At 38.0% G+C, this 25,698-nt stretch overlaps 1 protein-coding gene across 4 annotated transcripts in view; it reads right to left on the minus strand.

The window, feature by feature from the left end:
- Positions 1-25,698, minus strand: part of LOC117416971 (breast cancer anti-estrogen resistance protein 3 homolog) — a 103,012-nt gene that overhangs the window by 72,320 nt on the left and 4,994 nt on the right. For 2 of the 4 annotated variants that reach the window (XM_034028493.3, XM_034028491.3), the window contains exon 1: positions 16,821-17,191. The exons of 1 other annotated variant lie outside the window; for it this stretch is intronic. The gene's annotated coding sequence lies outside the window, so the exon portion shown is untranslated. Of the gene's footprint in view, positions 1-16,820; positions 17,206-25,698 lie in introns of those variants that run through there. One more of the 4 variants, XM_034028492.3, reaches the window with a different exon arrangement.

A 25,698-nucleotide genomic window follows, 5' to 3' on the forward strand; every position in this document is an offset into this window, starting at 1 on the left:
TGTTTGCTGAAGACTGACCTTTTTAATTGTCAACAGCCAAGGACGCACTTGTCATGAAAAGGCTGACAAGGTTTTAGTGATAAGAGAGCTCATGCAAGTGTAGCAGTGCTGTGTGAAGTTCCACTTTTGGCATGGATTCTGATGAGCAGAGACAAGGTTACAAGTTCAAAACTGTGTGTGCTAAAGAGTTAAGAAACTCTCTTGTAGAGTGCGGGGTCACTCATAACAAATGTCTCATTAGGATATGACTTCAGTTTGCAGTTTTATTTTCCTGCCTCTTATTTTTTATGATGCTTCTAATGGCTCTGAGTATGTCATTCTCAAATAATGTATTTTATTGACATTTTCTAAGGTGCTTCCAGCTGTTTTAAAATTGCCAACTCAGTTCCAAGTTGCTGAAATTTGTTATCTCTCCTAGCTTCCCTGTTCTGTAAAATCCCGTACGATACGGTCTCCATGGCTTGCCATGTAACCGAGCAAATAGGTTAAGCTTTGGTTAGCATCCCTTTGAGAATGCTTCATTGGTATGTGCAAGGGAGCTGGAACTGGCATTGTTCAACTTGCTTGGTCTTGAAGCTTTGGAACTGTGTGAATGAATTGGTTAAAAGCCTTAGTTTTGATGAATGGGAATGGGATTGCCAAATTGGAAAAAAGTCACAATTCTTCAGTTTGAAACTACACATTCTGCATCCACGGAATTGGTTGGAAGTTAAGGCAAAGCTTTGCCAAAGAGCACCTGTAGAACTCCTCTGTTTGTATCCTGGGACACTATCACCCTTCATGTAAATGTGCTTTATTTTGCTCTTATCTGCCCCCTATTTTACTGCATTTAATCCTGTACTTCAGAATACTGTAATCTGCCAAGTGTTTAACCGGTAGTACTTTGTATTTAATCACATCCTGATGTAACTATCACTATTTAATCATATCCTGATGTAACTATCACTATTATCTGCTGTATTATTGAATTGTGGTTTGTCACACTTGTAACTTGCTTGAACAAAAGTTATTGTATTCTTGCTCTTATTGTATTACTTGTATTGTAACACTTGAAATGTATTTGCTTACGATTGTAAGTCGCCCTGGATAAGGGCGTCTGCTAAGAAATAAATAATAATAATAATAATAATAATAATAATAAACATAGGTATCTTCTGTTTTCTTTGACAAATCCAGTTGCCTGTTTGGAAAGTGAAAATGCCTTCTTTCCTGTCATTTTTAACTAACCATCTGCTTCCCCTATTGATCACCCAGAAGACACTGCAGAGGTGAAATGACCAAGGAAGTGAAACAGTGTCAAACTTCCTAATTGTAAGTCATGGAAACTTTCTTTAACCTAGTGTACTACCAGATGTCAAAATAAAAATACATGTTTACTCTAAACTACAAAGCTATAAAATGCATTTTAAGTCATGTTCCCATGGGAACCTACGGTATTAGCAACAACCACATTTCGCTGTGTGTGTAGAACTAGAATGTCAAGGAAAAAAGCATTCTAAACCTTTAAACCACAACATGCTCTATAGAAACAGATTAAGTGCATTAATATCAGGTTTGTGTCTTTTTTATTAAATTTAATGATTTATAATATGTTTATACATTTTTGGTGGCTACCTCTAATCAAGTTCAAAGTGTACTTTCTCTTGCACTCTTTGTACGGCTCACTTCCCTTGCGGGCCTGACACAGCAAAGTGTGTGCAAGACTTACACTCTCAACTTGATTAGCGGTAGCCACCAAGCACTTCTAAACATACACAACAGGTAAGATTTGTTTGCCTACAATCAGTGTATGGAACCTCACATCTTCAAACCTCAAAAAGAGAGCGAGAACGCCTGGTTAGCGATGCGCCCCCTGCCGCCCCCCCTGAGTCAGACAGGAAGGTTCCTTCAGGTTTATTGAGCTGCAGTCAGCTCCTGTACCGAGCCAGACTGTAATTGCAGTGTGTGATGTATAAACATGTTCCAGTCATGCTAACATGTAATTTACAGCTTGGATATGTCTTGTAAACACCCCACTGGGATACACAAATCATCAAGCTGTCACACTACAAACAACTCACACTCATTATTCCAAAGCTGAAATTCATTTTTAAGTCGCCAAAAGCAAGTTTACTGACGATGCTGGATGGAGAGCAAAGACAAAAAGCGTTATGGGTTGAAGTTAAAGCTAGAGTTTCGTGGGGAACAGAATCATTGGATGCATCAAACTGAAGAATTGTGACTTTTTTCCAATTTGGCAATCCCATTCCCATTCATCAAAACTAAGGCTTTTAACCAATTCATTCACACAGTTCCAAAGCTTCAAGACCAAGCAAGTCGAACAATGCCGGTTCCAGCTCCCTTGCACATACCAATGAAGCATTCTCAAAGGGATGCTAACCAAGCTTAAAATTAAATGTCTTTCCTCTTATTAGCAAGATGAATCACTGTCCCTGTCCCCCCCTTTCTTGCATGGAAGATATTTTGTTTTTAAAACCTTAATTTGGCACATGCAGATATTTCCAAGCTATAGATTAAAATATTGATTTCACTGATTTAGCTGCAGTGACCTACAGAAGTGGACGAGTGTACCCAGAGCAACAGTTTAGTTATGTTGCTGTTGTCCTGTATTTGAAAAATCTGTATCATTACAATGACTATAAAAAGAGATTTAAAGTGTCTTTAATGATCTGAGCTGTGTGGCAAAAAAAGAAAACACACGTGAAAAAGGCTGTATTACCAGACTACATGCTGCTCCAGTATATGTTTCTATACACATCAATTGTTTTTTCCATTCAGACTTCTACCAAAAAGACTGTCCACCCTAAGCCAAATGGTGGAGCTTAATGAGACTGATCCATTGAACAACGCTGTTTTTAAATCATTCACATAAACTTGATAAATTTAAATGACTGAAAACTCAATTCCTTTTGCACTTGCTTCAAAACGTACCAGAGAGTTGCTGCGAGCCTGAAGCTCAGAGAGTGTGCGGGTGTCATTGTTTTCCCTTGGTCCCTCGTGGAGCTAATGCAAACATCTGTCAAACTGCACCTAGCAATCTACGGCCCATAAGCCCAAATGTGACGTAAAACAAAACCCCATAAAACTGACACCAGCGCTGGGCAATACACGTCATGCTTTACTGGTAGTAAAGTAAAGTGGTAGCAATACAGTTGTAAAACAAGAGGAATCTGATCTGAACAGACCAGCTGCATTTACAGTGCGTAAAAGTGTTCCTGGAGTATTGTAATCACGCAATGCCTGAGTGAGGGAATGGTGTGAAATTCATTCCTCCTAGCCATGCATGTCAATGCAACACAAATCCCATTCTGAAAGGCTTTGCAGTTCACACCTCTTCCCCATGGCTCTATATGGGCTTTTCCTCTGTTTGTTTACCTGACTGAGCTCTTGTCATTAGATCTTCTACAGTCTACGTGCCACACAAGATGGGTCTTTCAGACTTCCAATACATTTTCACTTTGTTACAACCAAATAACCACTGAACAGACCTTAAGCACTAAATAATTGAATTATACTACCTGTTAATAAGGACGGTTACTCCAGGACCAGAGTGACATACCACAGGTCACAGGTGATACCACTGGCTAAAACACTTACACAGCTTGTACCACTGTGTTGTACAGCTAAACTTTTATTCTCTGAACCATGTTCTACACTGAAGGTCTCTGAAGTTACAAGGTCTATCTTCTTCTTTATTTAATCTCCTCTATAGTTAGAACCCAATTGGCCACACGCCATCCTGCTTCACTGAAACTGTGGGGCAGGGGAATGCTGGCATGTTAAATTATTATTATTATTATTTTATTTCTTAGCCGACACCCTTATCCAGGACGACTTACAATTGTTACAAGATATCACGTTATTTTTACATACAATTACCCATTTATACAGTTGAGTTTTTACTGGAGCAATCTAGGTAAAGTACCTTGCTCAAGGGTACAGCAGCAGTGTCCCCCTCCTGGGATCGAACCCACGATCAAGAGTCCAGAACCCTAACCACTACTCCACACTACTGCCCTAAATACTGCATTTCCTCTGAAAGGCACACTGTAGTGAACTGTATGTGCGGATCACCAATACGGAGACTTTGTAGTGCTGGAAATGTATAAGAAAATATATGAAATTAAGACACTGAACAAGACAACAAATGAAAAGAGCACAATTCTTGCTGAGGATAGGGGAATTGATTTCACTTCATAACCCTCTTATACGTTACAAGCTATCAGGAAGTGTAATCTTGTTGAACACGCTTGTGAATCTGAAAAGGAATTGCTCTTTTATCTTAAACTGCACCTATTCATTTAATTATTAAAGGCTTTAAGGGCTGCCACACATTTCTAAACTATCTTCTAAAGACTTTTTCTATTTATTGTATCAATGAACCAATGACGACAGACTTCAGCATTGCAAAACATAAAGGCTGTAGCACTGTTTAGTATAAAAAAAGTATAGATATGGACTCTTTGAAACAGCACTACCTATTTGTCATACAATTATTTGTAACTGTATAACTACCAAAATTTAAAGATTTGAATAACTTTTTTTTTTGGCACAGCAAAAAAAAGTTCAATAGTATCACAGACTCCCTATTAAAACTAAAATTACAGTGATCATAAAAATGTTTATTTTTCCTCAGTGTAAGTTCCTAGGAAACAGTGCTGAAAGAATGCACACTAACAATCAAAGCACTTTGAAACGTTTTTGGCTTGCAGCGTTGAAGCAGACTACCTTCAAATCCTCTCTAATTATACACCAAGAGCATGCTGATTTAGCAGTCCTCAATTAGCCATGATGGCTAGCACGCCGTCTCTGACAACAGACACCTTTAGCTGCATTGCTGGAATTCTAGCCGTTCAGAGGAGCAGAAATTCAGTGCACCAAATTACAGTAGGTGATGAAGCATATGTATGCTTTGACAGCTTTTTAAGCGTGAGTTACATAATGTAAAACAGGAGCTGAAAAAAGAAATAATACATTTGACAGTCATTTGTCCTGCAGAGATTATCGTTATTAGCTACAACATTTAATATAATCTATTCTAGATCTATGCTGACAGACAGTATTTTGACCTGGTAATTATAGTTATATTGGCCCTTTTAATGCTGCCCCTGGACCATTTCACCTTTTTTTTGTTGCTCAACTGCAGCAGCACTTATTGATGATAATGTTTTGGATTTTGTTGGCGCCACTACCCCACAAGTTGTAATTTAAATAAATGTTTGTCTGCTTCACTGATTTTCTTCTAGGTTTTGCCTTTGCTTGAGTATTTTTATGTTTTGGAGTAATCTGTAAATACTTCATTAATACTATTAATATAGATGTCAAAATAAATATTTTAATTGTGTTATTAAGGACATTTACACAAGTTATATACTGGATAAGCATAATTTACAAATGTTTCATATTTTTTGTGGGGAAGGGGTGGGGGGGCAATTTTATAATGGGGTTCAATATTTTACTGTGGTGGATCTTTGGACCCTATAAACCCAACACCAAACAAACCCTTTAAACAATTACTGTAGTTGGGAGGGGGGCAGGACTAGAACCATTTCTGCAAGGATGTCCTATCTCCACATGGAATGGAAAGTGATCATGTTTATTTTGACATTTTAGGCAAAACACCATGGTTTACATCAAGGTAAATGTACTTGTGTAGTTTCCCAGGTTAACATTATGCAAATACCACGCTTTACTATTTCCCTATGCACAACACCTAATTAATGCGCCATCTGCATGTGATTACCATTCATTCACGATAACTTTTTCAACAGCTGATAATCAGTCAGTTATTAGCTGAGCTTTTGCAAACTTTCATGCACTGAACAGTCCCATCTCTGCTTAGCTTCTGAGATCTGACGACATCCAAATTAGTACGGTTCTTATAATTTGGACATTCATTAATAAAAAAAAAACCCTTCTAGCTATTGTACAAAAAATAAATACTCCTATTTATGCCATATTCCATATGCCTCAACTAAGCATGCTGAAGGACATCTCTTACAGTATAGAAATACCAGCAGCCTCTTGGCACTTACCTTGCTAACTAACAAGATGGACTGAATTCATTAAGTCTCAGCTCAATAGTCCCACTTGTGGCTGATTCACATCTGCAGGGGGAATTGTATTAAGAGCCGATACATTAAGCAGTCTCCTTGGGTAGGTCAATGGTATTAAGAGCACATACAGGTTAGGCAGTCTGCTGTGATCGCTCTGAACATGTTTGGGAACACTATAGAAATACACATCATTCATCTCCATACTGCATGTGCAATGGATTTCTCCTTGGATTATTGTGAAACATCTTAACAAGGGCATTGCATAGGTTTTCCCTCATCCCTGTATGGAAAAGTGTGGACTATTTCTAAAAGCAAACTTCTTTATAAATTATCTACGAAACCTATAGAAAAGTAAGGGGTTCGATTTGACCAACCTGCTGTATATAAAACACACAACCACTGGTATAAGAACACGCAGATTGTAATAGAGCATTTTACAGCACTAGAGAATCCCACTGAATTGCATCAACCACCTGTTCATTATTATCCTGATAGTAACTGACTTTGTCAGTAAGAGTGTAGAACAATTTCAGGAATTTCAAACTTTATTTTTTTAATAAAAACAATCTTTAGACTGAAGAGTAGCTTTGTGAAAAGGGCCCATTAACTTTTATAAGAAAGGGAAAATTACAACGAGCAGTGCTTCTGGGAGAATGTAGGCCTTATCTCCCTGAGAAGGTTCTCTTGGGTAATTACCTCAAATGTTTGTTGAAGATATTGCTTAATCAACTAGGTACACAAAAGGTATCCAACCACTCTCAGAGTTCAGTACAAACAAATGACCCAATTGCACATCTGAAGAACCAGATTTAATTAATAAGGTCAATGCAGGACATGTATCCTGATTATAATAATATTTAATTCACGGATGAGCCTATATGGATCACTTCAAGTGATCCCAATTTATTTCTTCAGATGGCAGTTACATCAGGATTACATTAGCTAGATATTGCAATATGATATATGGTAATAATTTTAAAGCCTATACATGTTAAAAAAAAACACTTAATGTATCCAGTTACATTTACTTGTGTTTTATTTTACTTGTTACAGATAAGATGGTTTTAAAAGAGAGAAAAAAAATGCTATCCTCTTAAAGCAGTAAATGCACATCATTGGCTTGGTGGCCAAAACTGGGTAAACAAGTCAAAGTACAAGATAATGATATGTTAATCAACTTTTAATTGCATCACTGTCTCACATTAGGGTGTGCGGGGAGAGGGGAGGTTGGAACATGTTAGGACTTGAGTACATTCCTTTTATGTTCAACTTTATTTTGATTTTTTTTCTAAATGTGTTCTTCTATTGAGGTGCATATGTGCAGTACTGATAGAGACACTAGCAAAGATAACCATGTAAAAGAGACAATACTAGTGGGTATGCAGATGTGTGTCCACAGATGCATGCAGCACAGTGTTAGGGGCAGAGAGAAGTCATGGACTTGCCTATTCCTATTCTTTACTGTGTGTTTAAATTTACATTAGAAGAATGATGCCAGACTTCATAAAAAGATAACAGGATAGAAAAAAAAACTAATAAAATGTTAGTGAGAATATCCAAATCTTAGTACATACAGGATAATATTTTGAAGTCATATGTAAGTGTGATGGAGCTGATGAGATTTAAAGACTTGCAGAAGATTACAGTGTTGATTCTGTTTAAAATTATAAAAGAAAAAAAATGTATTTCTTTCGAAAAAATACCAAAAGATATGATTTATAATCCTGTACTGAGAATTAATGACTTGCAAGTCTTTCAGTGGCCAACTAATAGCCAGTAAATAACTTCTATGTCATATTCATAGTCATATTCAGGATACCTGAAAACAGAATATTTTCCCTCCTTTTTACAATTAACTATTTCCAAATTGAATTTAACATACCACATAGTGAGAAACTGAAATTAAAAAAATAAAATCATAAACCAAATAAGTGATTATTAATTCAGTCAATCATGCAACGCTCACATCCGGCCCTCATCACACACACAATATACTTGTAACTTGAGGCACTCATTTCGGGTCACAACAAAATCACTCCACTCAACATCAAAGTACCTACAAAAGACATGGAGAGATAGTCTTGATAGCGCAGACCAGGGCTGGCAGGTGCAGCTTTCATTTTTTTTACAGGTGGCACTGAGGTATTATTTGAGTAATACCGTCTGCCTCCATCCTGTGATCAGATACCTGCAGCACTGCCCCTTTGCCACACAAAAATGTGCCTGTTCTTAGAAAAAGAGCGGTGTAAGGTTTCAGTGCTTTGGTGGTAAAGCAGCAAGGGGAATGTTGTCATATTTACACACCCGGGCCACTGTAGCTGTACCTAATATTAGTTTAGGGCGCGTTTTGCTAGATGGTGTCTCGAGAGATGTTAATGTATTCCATCATTAATATTTCACACAATTGGCGGAATTAGGCAGAGGATACTGATGATGTACAGTAAATCTGTTTGCAGCCACAGCTGTCTCTGTTGGTGATCACTTTCCTGTCGTTTTGCCTTTGCTGATACACTGATGATAGATGTCTTGGAGCAGCCTACAGCACCTTGACTGTCTTTGCCACTGTGGCACTGCCCCCATGATTGCTATTGCATCTTTACCTTTCCCCATTTTTGATAGTTTGCTATTGTGCTGCTCCCACTATTTGAGGGGTGCTGTAGGAATCACATTGTAATGGATTTCCATTTAAAGGCCTGCCAATTCATTACAACATGTCACATGACATGACCAATGGAATTTGCATCTCTAAATCGGGCAGACAGGTCCCAATAAAAGAGCCAGGTAATATATATATATATATATATATATATATATATATATATATATATATATATATATATATATATATATATATATATTGATTTATATCAGTAGGGCCAACGAGTTCCCCTAATAACGTAACCTTCCTAACCACATTAACATTCAGAAACACAATTCTAGAAACACCAACAAACAGATTACAGGTTTACTTTATTTTGCTTTAAACACTGTTTTAGTTATGGCAATGGCTGCCATTCGTTAAGCTGGTCACTGCGGTTTATTATCAGGGTTTTGCTGTTCACATTTTTCAAAACCCTTTTAAAGTTTAGTGAATAGTGACAATTTTAGATAACCCAATGTGTTGCTCATCAGTTAAAGTCACATACATTTGCTGAATTGTGAAAAAAAAAAAAAAATTAAAAAAAGAACCTTAAGGGCCAAACTCGTATCCCGTTCAGATGGGCATTTCCTTGTTTTCTGACCTAAAATAATTGCCCGGGCAAGCGCAGTACACAGCAAACCACATTTTAACACGCACCGCAAAACAACACTACAACGGTAACATTTTACAAACAGTGGCAGCTTATATTAAGAATGGATTGAGTCTGTTTGTATGAATGCGTGCACCTGCTTTTGAATTTCTGAAGCATATATAACCTTTTGGTGTATCAATGAACTCCATGGTGCAGAACCGATACCGGTTGTAAATGAGGAAGTTGAATGCAGTTCCCTCAGCTCTTGCTAGATGTCAGCAATACGCTTTACAGTTTTCCCTAAATTTGTTTACGAACTGTACCAAAGTTGGCTGTAAGGCAGGGGGCTATGCTGCCTCATACGATAAACCATTTATTTGTTGTTTCTGACCTGATGATTACTCTTGTGACATAGATCGAATGATTATTGGTGTTAGTTCTCCCTCCCGACCTGTGAGGGCACTGTATAAAAGGAACAGAGTACCCTTAACTAAATGGCATGACAATTCATTCCTTAGGGTTGGTGGAAGTCGGTCATTTAGGAAGGGGGCAGAGCTACGGTATCCAAACTCAATGACTCGGATGGGAAACAGCGTGGCATCTGAGGATTGGAGGAGCGGATGCGCTCATTAACCTAGGGATCATGAGTGAGGGTATAAATAGGGGTCGTAGTGCAAGTGATCTGTTCCTTGGTAAATGGTTAGATACAACCTACAAGGAGCCTGTGTGTATTGTGCTGACAAACCGTGAGTTTTGTCTTGTCTGTGTTAGTGTCTGTTGTAACTGTCTGTTTGTTATTTTAGACTACTAAACACTATCCGGAGCTGTCACTATTCAGCCAGCATCAAACCTGGACACCAGCACTTTCCTTTGTTCATGGAGAACTGTATTTGCACCACAAGCACTAATATCACTCACTGTATCTGTGTTTGTGTTTTTGTGTTTCGTGTTGGTGTAACCCGGGGATTACAAATACTGAGTGTTGCACGCCGCTGTATCACTCCATCATTATTATTTACATTATTATGGGCAGCAGTGTGGAGTAGTGCTTAGGGCTCTGGACTCTTGACCAGAGGATTGTGGCTTCAATCCCAGGTGGGGGACACTGCTGCTGTACCCTTGAGCTAGGTACTTTACCTAGATTGCTCCAGTAAAAACCCAACTGTATAAATGGGTAACTGTATGTAAAAATAATGTAACTGTATGTAAAAATAATGTGATATCTTGTAACAATTGTAAGTCGCCCTGAATAAGGGCGTCTGCTGAGAAAATAAATAATAATAATACAAGTGTTTGCCATAAGGCTCTGGACATTGTTAATTAAATCTATAAACACCCTTGCACCTGGAAATCATTTTTGTTTTGTATCCACTCTGCACTGCATGCACCTGTATTCACTCACCACTTTGCCACAACTCTATAGACACATGTTAATGGAAATCTGAAATACTAATAATACAAAGAGTAGAACAAACACATTTGACCTACCTTTGTATTCCAAGTATAAAACTCAATGGCAGAATATGTAGTAAAACAAAAAGGAACATCTTAAATTGTTTGACAAATGTTTTCCTCAGTGTCTGTCTTTAATACAAATTGGTCTTTAGGAAATGAAATATGATAACGGTAGTAGGCTGAGAATACAACTGTGCCATCAAAGGGATGGGTTACCATCGTGACTTATCAAAACTCAAACGATTGAATACTCTCCAGAATGAAACTGTAACAAATCCTTAACACAAAGTTTAAGAAACATCATCATCTGCACAAAAAACAAGCACCAAGCACATGAAAACCTAAACAGCCAGGGATTTATCTAAATTAACAATCAAATAGAAGGCAAACATGTTTCAGCATCCAGTACTACAACAAAGGGCTCCTCTATTCTTATTGAAATTTACACTCAGCCCGCAGTGATGTCACCGCAATGTCTGCCAGTCGAGACATCTTCTGATGCCAATTATTTAAAAAGTAAAAGAGCCCTGAGTCACAGTGGAATCAATCACAGATCTGGTTTTATTTGTTAAACAAATTGTATTTTTGGACTGTCTTGCATTGTGTGCCAAATTCACTCGCAAGCAAAATGAGGGAAACTCATTGTTCTGGAATCTCCTTGTTCCTTATCAACTCCTTGCCAAGTCTCAGATACCAGTTTTAACAATTCTTACTTCACTTCTGTAATTCTGAAGTATTGGAAATCTGATGGCCAGGGTTTTGTTAGTATAGTGATGCCAAATACTGACCCTAGGAATCGAAAATGGAGGCCAACCCAATGACCGACCTAATTAACTTGCTAATAGAAGTACTGCAAGCTAAAACTTATAAAAAACAAAGTCATGTAGGCCGTGTATCAGCCTATATCAGTGTCTGCTTAACTTCACTTGTTTTATAAGTGTTTTATAAGTTATGAAAAACTATAGTGACAAAATGCATAAACAACAACTGCCAAAATCCATAGTATTTATCTAGTAATTTAGTTTACCATTTTAGTTATTCCTACCTGACAGGATTGTAACAGAGTTTGTCTGGGGTAGAGGTGTGTATACTTCATAATGCCATTCTGAATCATCCACGCTTACCTGCTTGTGAAACTGTAATCGGCTCTGATGCGTTCACAAATTCCTGCTGGTATTTGACTCTTGGCTTTTAACAGATTCGCAACATTTCTGGAATTTGGTTCTCTGTACAAATCAAACAGTCCATCTCAAGCAGTGTCTCCCACAGAATTGATGGGGCTATTTCTCCTGGATTGAGTCATACAGGATGGCATATAAAAACACTCCTACTTCACAGGGAGGTTGCCACATACTCCAGTGTGATTCAAATTTCAAAACAAGTGCAAATGTAAAGAAAAAGGCACAAGCAAATTGGGCAAAGGACAAAGATGGTATAATACTAGCAAAAAAATATTATCTGCTGGTTGAATCAGTTAATTTAAAGCTCTGTGTACTGTAGTTTTTGCTTGACATTACAATTGTGATAATATTTTATTTATTTCTTCCAGAATATTTACCTCTGCCTTTACACTTGCTTCGAAATAAGTATGGCTGATTTAATCTAATTTTAAAACTACCATTTAGGTGGTAAGAATCCGGTTAGATAAGATTTCTTTTTTAAATTGCTCCATCTTATTTGGCAGGTTATATATAGTATTTCCACTCTACAAGGCTATCTTTGTAAGCATGTCCTTCAAAACCCAAAACTTTACTGATACTCATTTCCATGGCACAGAGAGGGAGAGATAGCCAGGAAACAGTCTGCAGAGACAAGCTGGGTCATGATAGTTGGCATATTTTAAGATAGTGAGGAACCTTTTTGTGCCACAGCCATAGCAAGGTTGGCATGACCAGGCTTCATGTTTATCATATTTTGAGGACAGTCATGTTTTGAATTCCCACATTCTTAGGTCATCATGGATACCTTACATTTTCAGCAAAAATCAGACCAGGAAATGACAAACATAACCCCTTCCAAGTATTTAAATGACAGGCATCAGTGAAAGTAGGGCACAATGAACTATTCTCAAAGCATTATCAAAACTGGACAAGTGGCATAGCCTTCAGTAGCTCTGGTAGTCAGTAGAATAGACATCAGTACCATGTTAGTGTGACATCATTGCATGTTAGAACTATACATGGAGACAGTATCCATGATATGACATCACAAACAAGTTTTAATGAGCTGTTGTCAAGAAATATCATACAGTGCACTTAAATGACATAAATGTGCATCAATGTAAATGTACTTCACTGAAACTTTAGCGAAATATTGAGACTGAACTTGAGAAAGCCAACAGTATTAAACAACTGTTGCCAATTTGGCTAGATTCTGGTACCTTGCTTCAGGGCATGGCACGCACTTCTAAGAGTTGCAAGGGGACAGTTTAACAGTTACACTGTGGTGTACCAGATGTACAGGTTGTTTTATGATTCTGATAGCAATACTGAAGCTACAGGAATGAACTTCTTAATGTGATGGCTGAAACAGAAAATGATATACACAGTGAATCTAAACAAAAAGAAAGTTAAGATAACTGATATGCCATTGCCAAGTTGTTCTTTTCCATTTGCTTAAATGATCGCATTGATTCTTGACAAGATGTTGCAAGTACATTTACACAGTGAACAGCGTTAAAAATCATGTATTACAGGAATGTATGTAATCTTAAATATTATTAGAAGTGTTACATTCTTCTGACGTGTATATCCTATGACTCAGCGTCATTCCAGTCAGAGCACCTATCTCTTGCCATAAAAAATGATTATCATGTTCCTCATAAACAAATCCCACAGAATACCACACAGTTACACCACACATACCCTCACATTCCCTTTGTTCTCTTCCTAGGCATGGCATTATTTTTAAAAGTTTTCTGGATCAAACTTGATGCATCGGTAAATGTGTAAAATCAGAAATCAAAAAGGCCTCTTGACACAGTGGGACTGATTCTGATTCTCAAAGCTATTTACTTCAAATTATTAGTTAATATTTTTGTCTGAAAGGAAAAAACACCATTTATAAATCTGAAATGAATAATGAACCACTTTAGACTACTCACAAGCTACTAAACTAAATGTCTGAGTTGTTTATTTCTGGTTTGGAAACTATTGGGTGCATTTTGTATCAATGCCCTTATAAAAGTTTCCCATGATAAAAGCATAGCAAAGTGTAATAAAACATAATAAAAACATAGTAAAGCACGGGTAATCATTGTAAAGAATAGTGAGGTATGGTAAAGCATATTAATAAACATGGCAAACCTAGGTAAATTATAGTAAATGCATAGTATAACTATGAGAAAAGCATGCTAAAACTGCAAAAATACCATGGTAAACTTTTATAAGGATGACGATTTGGAGTAAATACCTTTGAGAACCTAACCACCTAATATTATATATAAGACTACAGTATATTTTCCATTTTCAAATCCGTTTTCCACTTTGTCTATTTCAGTGCAGTGTAATATTTATCATTTTTACTACTAGTCGAATCAGTGTGTTTTTCAGTGCAGTGTTGATTTAAACTGTTTTTGTTCAGTTTTGTTGTTTAAGACAACATACAGAGAGTACAACACTATAGAGCTTCCCTCTTTGTCTCCCACATGTCACGCCGTTTCAGTAAAGCAGGTTGGCACAGCAAGTGTTAAGTGGAGTTCTCAGTGAAATGAGAATCACTCACTCCAGCAAAGAAAGTATGTGTGTGTATCAGGGTGGTAGTGGCGTGGGAGCACTTGCTACTTCATCTTATCTGTCAGGATTTTGAACACGGTACAATAACCATTTCTCCTTTCCATCTTTTAAAAGCAGCATTTATTACAGATAATAACAGGGCTTATGTCGTCCATTTTTAGTAGACTAATAAAAAAAAGTATTGGGTTTGAGATGACTATAAACCTCAACGGGACCTTCGCTTGTAAGTTTTACGACTTTCCTGAAACCCCACGCTTTTTATCTTTCTGTAATTATGGACTCCATCCCATCTATTATCCTATTAACTGTGTCAGGTTTGAACAGCTGTTGCTTCTGTGGGTCATCCTGCATGTTACATTATTATTATTATTATTATTATTATTATTATTATTATTATTATTATTATTATTATTATTCACTGTTTGACTTACTCATACTTTGGACAGTAAATTAATAAAGGGACCTTTCACAGTATATCATAAGTATGTGTACTGTCAGTGCAGCCTAACAATTAATTCAACAAACTGGTGAATTATGGGTTACTGAAATAACAAAATAGCACTATAATACAATTAATAATAATAATAATGAAATTGAATCCCTTGCTATTGAACAGACATGATTGAGTAAAATAAGATTGATCTTATAATAATGATAATATCTGATGTGATAAATAAATCACAAAAAGGAAGAACTAAAGTATATAGCATAGAAGCACTTGTATCATTAGAGCTATAAAATAAATCAGTTTCAGTTTTCATATAGTATATAATGCTACACTGCATCGCAAGCACTCTAGAAAGGTGAGCACTCTGCATTAGCATAGTGAAGGGGAAGGATATTCTCCGACGTCATAATTAAAGTTCATATTTACACATGGGGTTTTATGATTATATACAACCAATAGCAGAAGCCATAGGATTGCAGGTTAGGTAGAACTACAAAGAAACCCTTTTGACCAGCTTATCTCCTCTGTACCTACATTTCAGTGCTTTTAATAAGTAGCATCTTGAAAATGATGCATGTAATCATTGGTTTAAATCAATGGTTGAAAAGCAATGTTGTTGTAACTGTTAGAAAGTGAATATTTAGATTCTGCTGCTACTCCCCTAGTTGAGTTCTGTTCTATGGAGTTCTCTCTCAGTATTGAAATATATAGTAGTGCCTTGCAGTAAACTAGCACTTGGCACTACTGTGTGAACCTTTTATACAATTTTTGAGTTGCAGAAATTATGCTGATCCTTTGAGTGAGTAAAGACACATATTACTAGCTATTTATAGAGATCCTGATGTCTGTGTGTTATATTATTCATGTATTGCATTCCTTGTGTACTAACTAGAAGCCTGCTAATGTCATGACAGTAGGGCCTGTATGATCACACATAACAGTTGATTTGGAAAAGAAAGTATACTAAGTAGGGTACTTTGGATTGCCCTTCGGTCTAAACGGTCTGAACAGTCTGAATAATGCATGAGTCACTATATAAGAAGTTTTATTTTCCTTGTAACCCATTTTTTTTTTTTTGTTCTTTTGGGAGGGTTATATGTTTGTGTGTGTGGGTATGTATGTGTGTATGTATTCATGTGTATATATATGTGTATATGTACGTGTGTATATGTGTATGTATGTGTATATATGTATATATATATATATACATTTTTTTTCTTTTTTTATATGTATAATTTTACTATTTTATTTTTCACTTTGACTATTATTACAGTATTGCTATTCTGATATTTAAGTACTATCATTTATAACCTTATGTATCTCAATGTTAATGTTATGTATGTGTGTGTGTGTGTATATATATATATATATATATATATATATATATATATATATATATATATATATCGTTCTGTTTGAGTTGTTTAAAAGCTAAAATTTAATAAACACAAGTTTAAAAAAAAAATATATATATATGTGTTATTATATTATGCATTGATAGTGTGCAGTATAATTTTACTAAACCACATTCTAAGGTCCAGCCCATCCAAAAAGTTCTGCTTTTTCAACACTAGAAACCACTATCACTATCAATCACAATTTTAATAATTCCATATATAGTATAACATTATTAAGACAGTATACGCAGTATAAGTTGGAGGTGTTGTAATATGTGTTAACCGAGTGGTTACCAGCATTCTAAACATGTTCAAGTTGAAGCATTTAAACGTGTTTAATTAACTTTAGGAAATTAAACAGAATCCAACACTAACCTATATGAAGACACTGACTGACACCAGTGGATGAGTTATCTTAGGGTTATCTTTCAGAATACTTAGCTCTGAAAGAGTTAAACACTAACACTGATACAAAATGATAAACCATGCAAACTTACCGGTGTCAAAAAAGTGTGTCCTATTAAGTTTTGACTCTTCTTTCCTGCAATATGCCAAGCCCACGAAAATCACAAAATAAATAGAAGTACCAGTTCATAAGTAGTACACCAGGTAATTCCTCCAGTTTAAAACATAAGGTCTTGTGCCCTTATTTTCAGCCCTGACTGACAGGGGGAGTCTTGAAAGAACTGCAGCAGCAGTGGAGATGGGCCCTAGTTAAGCAGAAGACACACCTTGAGACAAACTCATCACCAATCAGAGTGAGGAAAAGCACTGCCTGTCTCACAGCAGCTGATGAGGCACTGCAGTGTGCCTGCTTCCTCCACACACTATACAACAGACACACTCTCACACACACACTCACACTGAGAGACACACACACACACAACAGCTTGTTCTGTTCCAAAAGAATGCTGCAAGTTGCTCCCTGGTACTACGACACATTCCAGTCATACAGCACAGCCTACTGCAGCTGGAGCCTAGGAATGAAACAGGCAGTACAGTAGTACATTTAAATTGAAGGCTAGCAAATTTATCTTTGACACCAAACTACAGCTCACCCCACCTTACAAGACTGCCTTCAAGGTCAATTATTGCTGTTTTATCTCAGAAGAATGTAAATTACACCCTATACTGTAAAAGTAAAAGTCTTACATAAGGGAAGCCTTGGATGATGACATGACGCAGCCTTTTCATTCAACTTTATTTAAGTTTTAAACCAGGGTTGGTATTTAAAAAATGTTCACCGTCTATTTCTAAAATAAATGGTTGGGAGTTTTACTTTGTTTCAATAACCTTGGAGAATGTTTACAGATGCACTGAAAAAATAAGTGCTATGTGAACAGGCCCTTATGATTCATTCCTTAAAACACTGAACACTGAATTTGTTTAGTAAATTTTATTAATACAATATATGCTTGTGGCAGTGTGCCCAGCCCATGTGTGTGTTATGTGTTATGTTGCATGTGGTGTGTTAATGTTGGTGTATAGGTATTGGTGCACGGGATATGAATGGGTCTGTGTAACACGAGTGATTTAAAATATATAGTTGTATTTGGGCACAGGGATTGCACAATCACTTCACGTGCAGATAAAAGTGTGTAATAGTATGTGAGCACAGGGATTTGCACAAATTAGTTAACGTGCTGGGATTCAAGTGAATAATTAATTAGTAATTGAATCCCGGCACAACAGTATATATAGGTGCACATGTTATTCACTCGGGGTTGTGTGTTCAGGGCGAAAGAACGGTAGAGAGTGAGGAGAGTAAAGTAAATTTAAAAATAAATAATCAATTGCTACATCGTGCTGGAGGACCAGCATGGTACTTGTTTGTTTAGTGTTCGTCCCTGTTGGTTAGTGTCTGTTTTGGCCAACGCACTGTTCTTTTACAAAGTGTTTTTGTCTGTTTAAACTTTTTCCAAGTGTGGCAAGCTGGCCTGAGTGATGACGTCAGAACCGGAAGAAACACACATAGCACTGCAATGCTGAAGGCGAATAATAATTTAATGGTACTTTAATGTTTTAATACAGTACAAGGTTTGTTATAACAATCTGCAATTGTTATTTAGTCATTTAGCAGACGCTTTTTTGTGCAGGTTTAATTTCCCCACCATTTTCAAATCAAACCAAGCAGGTGTTCACAAGTTATGAGAGTCATAAGCTTTCCGTACAAGAATACCCCATTGAGTCAGCTTAACTCTTAGGATTGCTTTGTTTTCTGTAGTGTAAAAGCAGCCGGCCAAGGTCCAGCCGTCACAAAAGTGGCCTGCTCCAGAGCTGGCTTTGCAACGGTTTAGGTCTGTTTTGAGCTCTACTGTGAACGCATCTGGAAAGGTATAAAAACTGTATGTGCACTGCAAGGAGAAAAACTGTTGAAGCTATTGTTGCAAGTATTTGATACAACCTTTTTTAAACTGATGATGGTTTACAGCTCGGAGGGGATTTGATTCCTTGACTCAAGAACCTTCAGGGTTATCCCTACTGTTTAGCTACTTATCTGCAAGATAACTCTAGACGATATGCACCTTGTATCAACTGGGAATAGCTGTTAAAAGGTAGGATGCCTCTTGTAAATCACCCAAGACAATAATAAGGATCTATCTGTCCATCTCTTCTAGAATGTCTCCAGCTGTCATCCCTTGCAAGGCAGAGATTGATCAACCATCGTTTGAATGCATTCCTCAATACACATGAGGTTTATCAGATGGCATGGCACCTGGACAGCAACATGTTCCCCTAATTAGGGGTCTGGTTTTCAAAAGGTGACAAATGGGCTTACTAATGAGAAACCTGACAAACATTTTACATGAACAAAACCCAGGTTTAAATAAAAAGGGTTCAGTCTTAGGTGTGATATCTTCAGCAAAGGGCTAGATTACAAAATAATAGTTAAACAAGACAAGTAGGGCTAACTAGATACCATTTTTAACATAATCCAAGGGGAGGTAATTATAGACTGAGGCCACTGCTTTGGTTTTAGTTACTCTTTGCCCCCCTAGAGGCAGCTGGGGACAATTAAAAATTTAAAAACAGTAAATAAAGAATAGTTCAAACCAAAAGCATCTCCTAGTTCCCATCAATTTCTAAACTAGGCAATGTTTAATGTACTATTGCTTGTGGTTTGCATATAATTATATATATATATATATATATATATATATATATATATATATATATATATATAATAGATGGGCTTCAGTGAGTTACAGGAAAATAATTCCATCTAGGGTTTCTGTGACGTCATAAATTACGAGACCGAAGGTCGAGTAGTTTATAAACTGTCACAGAAACCCGAGATGGAATTATTTTCCTGTAACTCACTGAAGTCCATCTATTATTTTTTATAATACATGGATATTAGTATCTGTAATAAAAAAGACAATAAACGGACGTTAAGGTTCAAATTGCAACTACATAATAATAATGTAAATTAAGTCAATATTAAAGAATCTTAAATTATATTTTGGATAATTCAGGAACATGAATTAAAACTGGGTAGATAATGAACTGCAAAAAAATAACATATTTTTAAGGAAAAGGTGTTTCAATGGGGTATGTTTTATTTTTTTTATTATTATTTTATTTTTATATTTTTTTTCTTAGTTGCTGTTAGAGTCGAAGATTATTTGTATCGTTTGCTTGTTTGGTGCTCCCGTTGGTGGAGGATGATTTAAATCTTCACAGAGACAGATTTGTTAAAAGTGCCTAAAACCACGAATTGTGGGTGTTGTCGAGAGATTGAAAACAAGACATTTTGTTTGAAAGTGGTCTCGGGGTGCACAGGTGTCAAATATGGTTCAAAGGATAAGTATAATCTTATTATTATTATTATTATTTGTTTATTTAGCAGACGCCTTTATCCAAGGCGACTTACAGAGACTAGGGTGTGTGAACTATGCATCAGCTGCAGAGTCACTTACAATTACGTCTCACCCAAAAGACGGAGCACAAGGAGGTTAAGTGACTTGCTCAGGGTCACACAATGAGTCAGTGGCTGAGGTGGGATTTGAACCGGGGACCTCCTGGTTATAAGCCCTTTTCTTTAACCACTGGACCACACAGCCTCCTTATGGGGCTCCCGAGTGGCGCATCCGGTAAAGGCACACTGCGTGGAGTACAGGATGTGCCATATAGCCTGGATGTCGCTGGTTCAAGTTCAGGCTATTCCACTGCCGACCATGGACAGGAGCTCCCAGGTGGCGGCGCACAATTGGCTGAGCACCGCCCAGGTGGGGGAGGGCTTAGGTCAGCCTTAGGTAGGCCAGGGTGTCCTCAACTCACAGCGCACCAGCGACCCTTGTGGACTGGCTGGGCGCCTGCAGGTCTGTCTGTAAGCTGCCCAGAGCTGCGTGGTCCTCCAAAACTGTAGCTCTGAGGTGGCTGCATGGCGGGCCTCCAGTGTGAAAAAAGTGGACGGCTGACGGCACACTTTTTGGAGGACGCATGTGTCAGTCTTCGTCTCTCTTGAGTCAGCGCAGGGGTGGGAGTGGTGGGCCAGGTGGAAATCCAAATAATTGGGCATTTCAAATTGGGGAGAAAAAAAGTATAATCTTCTAGACAAATAGGCCATTTTGACATCACTACTGCGGTATTATGCCATTTTTCAGGTTGCAAATATAGCCTTCATCCATATATATATATATATATATATATATATATATATATATATATATATATGCTTCAGTGCTTCAGTTTACACAGAGGTGCTGACCAATATAAGGTAATGTCCATAATATAAGCAATTGTCTCTGTCGATTCACGCCAACCAGGCAGGAATGGTCAAACAAACCTTATTTCCTTATGGTTCAGGACTGTAGAGCCAAAACTTGGTCGGACACTTTGTGATTTTTCTTAATGGTCCACACTACTGAGGAGTCCAAAATTAATTTCATTTTATTAAACAAACATTTTAAAAAGCCAGCAACTTTATAATCCAATGTTAAAAATATCAATTCTCTTAATGTAAATGTTTGCAGTATAACAAAATACCTCATGGAAATCTGTAACAGAGTTTGAATGGGTCGAGTACTACTTAGATCAGAATGCATTCTCCAATGGGTAACCTAAATAATTACAAACAAACCCCACAAATATATACTGATGCACAAAAAGACACAACCAACAGTCTTAAGTTTTATATCAATAGCTCATTGGGCACATAATGTTATTTACATTTTAAATAGTGAGCAGACAGGTTTCTTGATTGAGTAGTATCCCATACTAAAAATATATATATATATATATATATTGTAAAACGTTCACCCTCGCTCGGGTTCGTTGCCCCTTTAAAAATAGACCCGGCACACAGAAATGGATTTTAAGCGCTGGTGCGCTATTTTTAATCAACACAAAAATCAAACAAAACACACAAAATAAACACCTAGCTCTGTACGAGCACTAACTAACACACAGGAACACCCTGGCTAACACGGGACAGCTACGCTGTTTCCCCGTCCTTACAAAACACACTGGTTTTATACAGCACTTACTTTTTAGCTCATGACTGCCAGGAAGCAGAGCACACCTTTCTGCCTCCTTCTCCTCAGCAGCCTTGAGCAGACTAGCTGCCTCTCTTAAATACCCTGCACCTGGTTTTAATTTAACAATAGCTACCAGGTGCAGGGGATAATTAATAATAAAACAATTAACAAATCAATGAAACAATAAACCAAAACAATTAAACTAAACAAATGTGCATTCCACACATGTTTTCCACTCATGGAGGCTTTAACCCCCTCCCTGCTGTGTTACACTTCCCCCCCCCTTGTCTTTTCAAGACACCGGCCACTCGACGGCCACCTCCCTCCACCCTTAAAAGACCACCCACCCTCAAGTCCAGCAATGTCAATTGTCGCCCTCTTCCACGGGCGGGCTTGAGGGTGGGTTGGTCCCTCCGGCGTTTCCAGGGATGGACCTAGGACCGACGAGGAGGGACCCAGACGGCTTGTCCAGGGCGACCACAGCGCAGGCCGGTGACCGGGAGCCAGGACTGGCAGGCAGAGGCGCGTGGCTGTGGACCGGCGCAGCGACGTCTTGAATCTCAGGGGGAGCGGAGCAGTAGGTAGGCGGAATGAAGCAATCAGCAGGGGGAGCGCCAGCGACGTCTGCCTTTTGCGCAGTGACGTCTTCATCCTGCGCAGCGACGTCTGGGATTCCAGGGGGAGTGAAGCAAGGGACCAGGCAGGCGACTGTGCCTGGCTGTACTGCGACCTGGGAGCCAGGTCAAGCGGAAGGAGGTCTGGGCATTCCGGCCTGGTGTCCACGCTGCCGGGACAAGGGACCTCCCTCGGCAACGCCGGACTGGCTTGCAGGGGAGGCGGCACATCCTCCCCCTTGACTTCCACCGGTGACTCTGGCAACAGTGGCTCCTCCCCTCTGGGCTCTGAAAGCGGCGGCTCCTCCCCTCTGGGCTCTGGAAGCGGCGGCTCCTCCCCTCTGGGCTCTGGAAGCGGCGGCTCCTCCCCTCTGGGCTCTGGAAGCGGCGGCTCCTCCCCTCTGGGCTCTGGAAGCGGCGGCTCCTCCCCTCTGGGCTCTGGAAGCGGCGGCTCCTCCCCTCTGGGCTCTGGAAGCGGCGGCTCCTCCCCTCTGGGCTCTGGAAGCGGCGGCTCCTCCCCTCTGGGCTCTGGAGACTGCGGAGCTACGCTAGCCTGCTCCCATTCCAGGAGTAACCGCTCCAATTCGGTTGGCTCCCGCTCCTGTCTCTTCTGCGGTGCCAACCCCATCTCTCTCTCCCATCTCTCCAGCTGCTCCTTCTGAGCAGCGGCATTTCTATTAATCTGCTCGATCAGGTACCATAAATCCATCTTTCTGGGTCGTAGGGGCGCCCACACTTTGACACCAAATGTAAAACGTTCACCCTCGCTTGGGTTCGTTGCCCCTTTAAAAATAGACCCGGCACACAGAAATGGATTTTAAGCGCTGGTGCGCTATTTTTAATCAACACAAAAATCAAACAAAACACACAAAATAAACACCTAGCTCTGTACGAGCACTAACTAACACACAGGAACACCCTGGCTAACACGGGACAGCTACGCTGTTTCCCCGTCCTTACAAAACACACTGGTTTTATACAGCACTTACTTTTTCGCTCATGACTGCCAGGAAGCAGAGCACACCTTTCTGCCTCCTTCTCCTCAGCAGCCTTGAGCAGACTAGCTGCCTCTCTTAAATACCCTGCACCTGGTTTTAATTTAACAATAGCTACCAGGTGCAGGGGATAATTAATAATAAAACAATTAACAAATCAATGAAACAATAAACCAAAACAATTAAACTAAACAAATGTGCATTCCACACATGTTTTCCACTCATGGAGGCTTTAACCCCCTCCCTGCTGTGTTACAATATATAAAATATATTTTTGTAAACATATTATTCATATAAAACTCATAGTCTTTGGGAATGATAAAATATATGTAAAAATATATGTATTATGTATGTAACGTTATATAAAATATATTTAACATATTACAAAATTGGCCCATTTTCATCATATGGAAAATATATTTACAATGTATTTGCTTAAACATATTTTACATATATTTAAAATATAATTTCCGGTAACAATATATAAAATATATTGTCCATGTATTTTTAGAAATGTATTATTCAATATATTTACTAAACATGTATTATATAATGTATTCACAATATATTACATAATGTAAAGTGCCTGGACACACATCGTATTTTGCATGTGTTTCACCAAACAGAAATGAAACAAATAAATAAGGAATGGAATTCCGCAATTTCACTTAAAAATAACTACTATCTTTAAACATAACGGAATATATAAACATTTTGTAAAAATTCAGTGTATATAAAACACTCAAGTACAAAAATGAAAAGCTTTCAACATATGCTAAAAGGCTGTTTGCATTACAACAGGTGTTTGGACTGCTTTTCTGTAGACCTACTAACATTGTTCTTCTGAAACTATGAGACGTTACAAAAAACTGCTGCTTCCAATTAAAAATTCATTAATAGCTATGGAATTGTTGCTGAAAATAGAGCTATGAAAGTAAAAAAAAGAAAAATCCACTAATAAACTGGAAATACATTTTTACAATTTCATTCTTTTTTTCATATTGGTGGGCATACAGTTTAAATATAAGGTGACTTAAAATATGAACAGCCTATTGTGTCCTTGATTGTTATTGACCTCTCTCTTTTTCCTTCTAAATACTAGACTTAGCCAGTTATTTTTTATGAGGTATCTGTAACACTTCGGTATCTGCAGAAAGATTGATTAACGACCATATTTGTTCCGTCAAGAATAAACTTATTTACCGAATTAAAATCACAGTGTCTGTGTTTTTATCTGCTGTACATGGATAAACTTATGAAGCCTTGTTGTTTTAAATTTAGTGCTGCCTGACCGTCGCAGTCTCCCATTATATGCAATATATAAATATATTGTTTGAAAACACTGCATACACTTTTAAATATATTAATGTGAATATATTTATTTACAATATATTTTACAATGTATTTTGAATATAATTTAGAAAAATAAAATGTATAAATGTGAATATGTTGATTTACAAAATACATTTATAGTATATCATAAATATATTTACGCAACATGTCATTAAGAAAATATATTATAAATACATTTCAGGTTTAAAAATATATAATTCCATATATTAAAATATATATTTAATTTCCGTATGGGATTGTCCATTGGGATAACAAAATACTGAGCTCAAGTCATGTGATTTCATAAAAATGACAGGTGCTCAGTGTTTGTTATTTGAGTTGAGTTAAAATTGCCAAAATGAGTCGATTAAGAATCTGTATAACTAGCCATTTGAAAAGACACGATTTTAATTAACGCAAGAACAGCGAAAGATACGACCATGCCCCGCTTGAGTAATGAAGATTGCCTGGTTGCTATCGGCATGATTGAAGACGGCCTGTCTGTGAGAGAAGTTGTCCAGAGAATGAGATGGTCTGCTTCAACAATCAGCAGACTAGTGCAGAGAACCCAGGAAACCATCTCTGTGATGGACAGGCCACGTTCTGGAAGGCAGAGGGTCACCACACTGGCCCACCACGTTGTGGTGAGCGTTATGCTGACTGTTGCGTTGTTCAAGCCAACCGGAGGGGCAGTGGAAGTGTGATGATGTGGGGAGGCATCTTCTTTAACACAAGAACGTCTTTGGTGCAGATTGAGGGCAACCTTACTGCTCAGCGATACATTGACGGTCCTTGAGGCAAGCCAATCCGGAAGTGTGGATTTTCCAGCAGGACAGGACAATGCAAGACCACACAGTGCTAGGATTACAATTGCATGACTGAATGAAAACAATGTTGAGATTCTTGCCGTGGCCAGCTTTTTCTCCTGACCTGAGTCCAATAGAATATCTGTGG

This window comes from Acipenser ruthenus, chromosome 12 (assembly GCF_902713425.1).
Source record: "Acipenser ruthenus chromosome 12, fAciRut3.2 maternal haplotype, whole genome shotgun sequence".
Classification (NCBI taxonomy): domain Eukaryota; kingdom Metazoa; phylum Chordata; class Actinopteri; order Acipenseriformes; family Acipenseridae; genus Acipenser; species Acipenser ruthenus.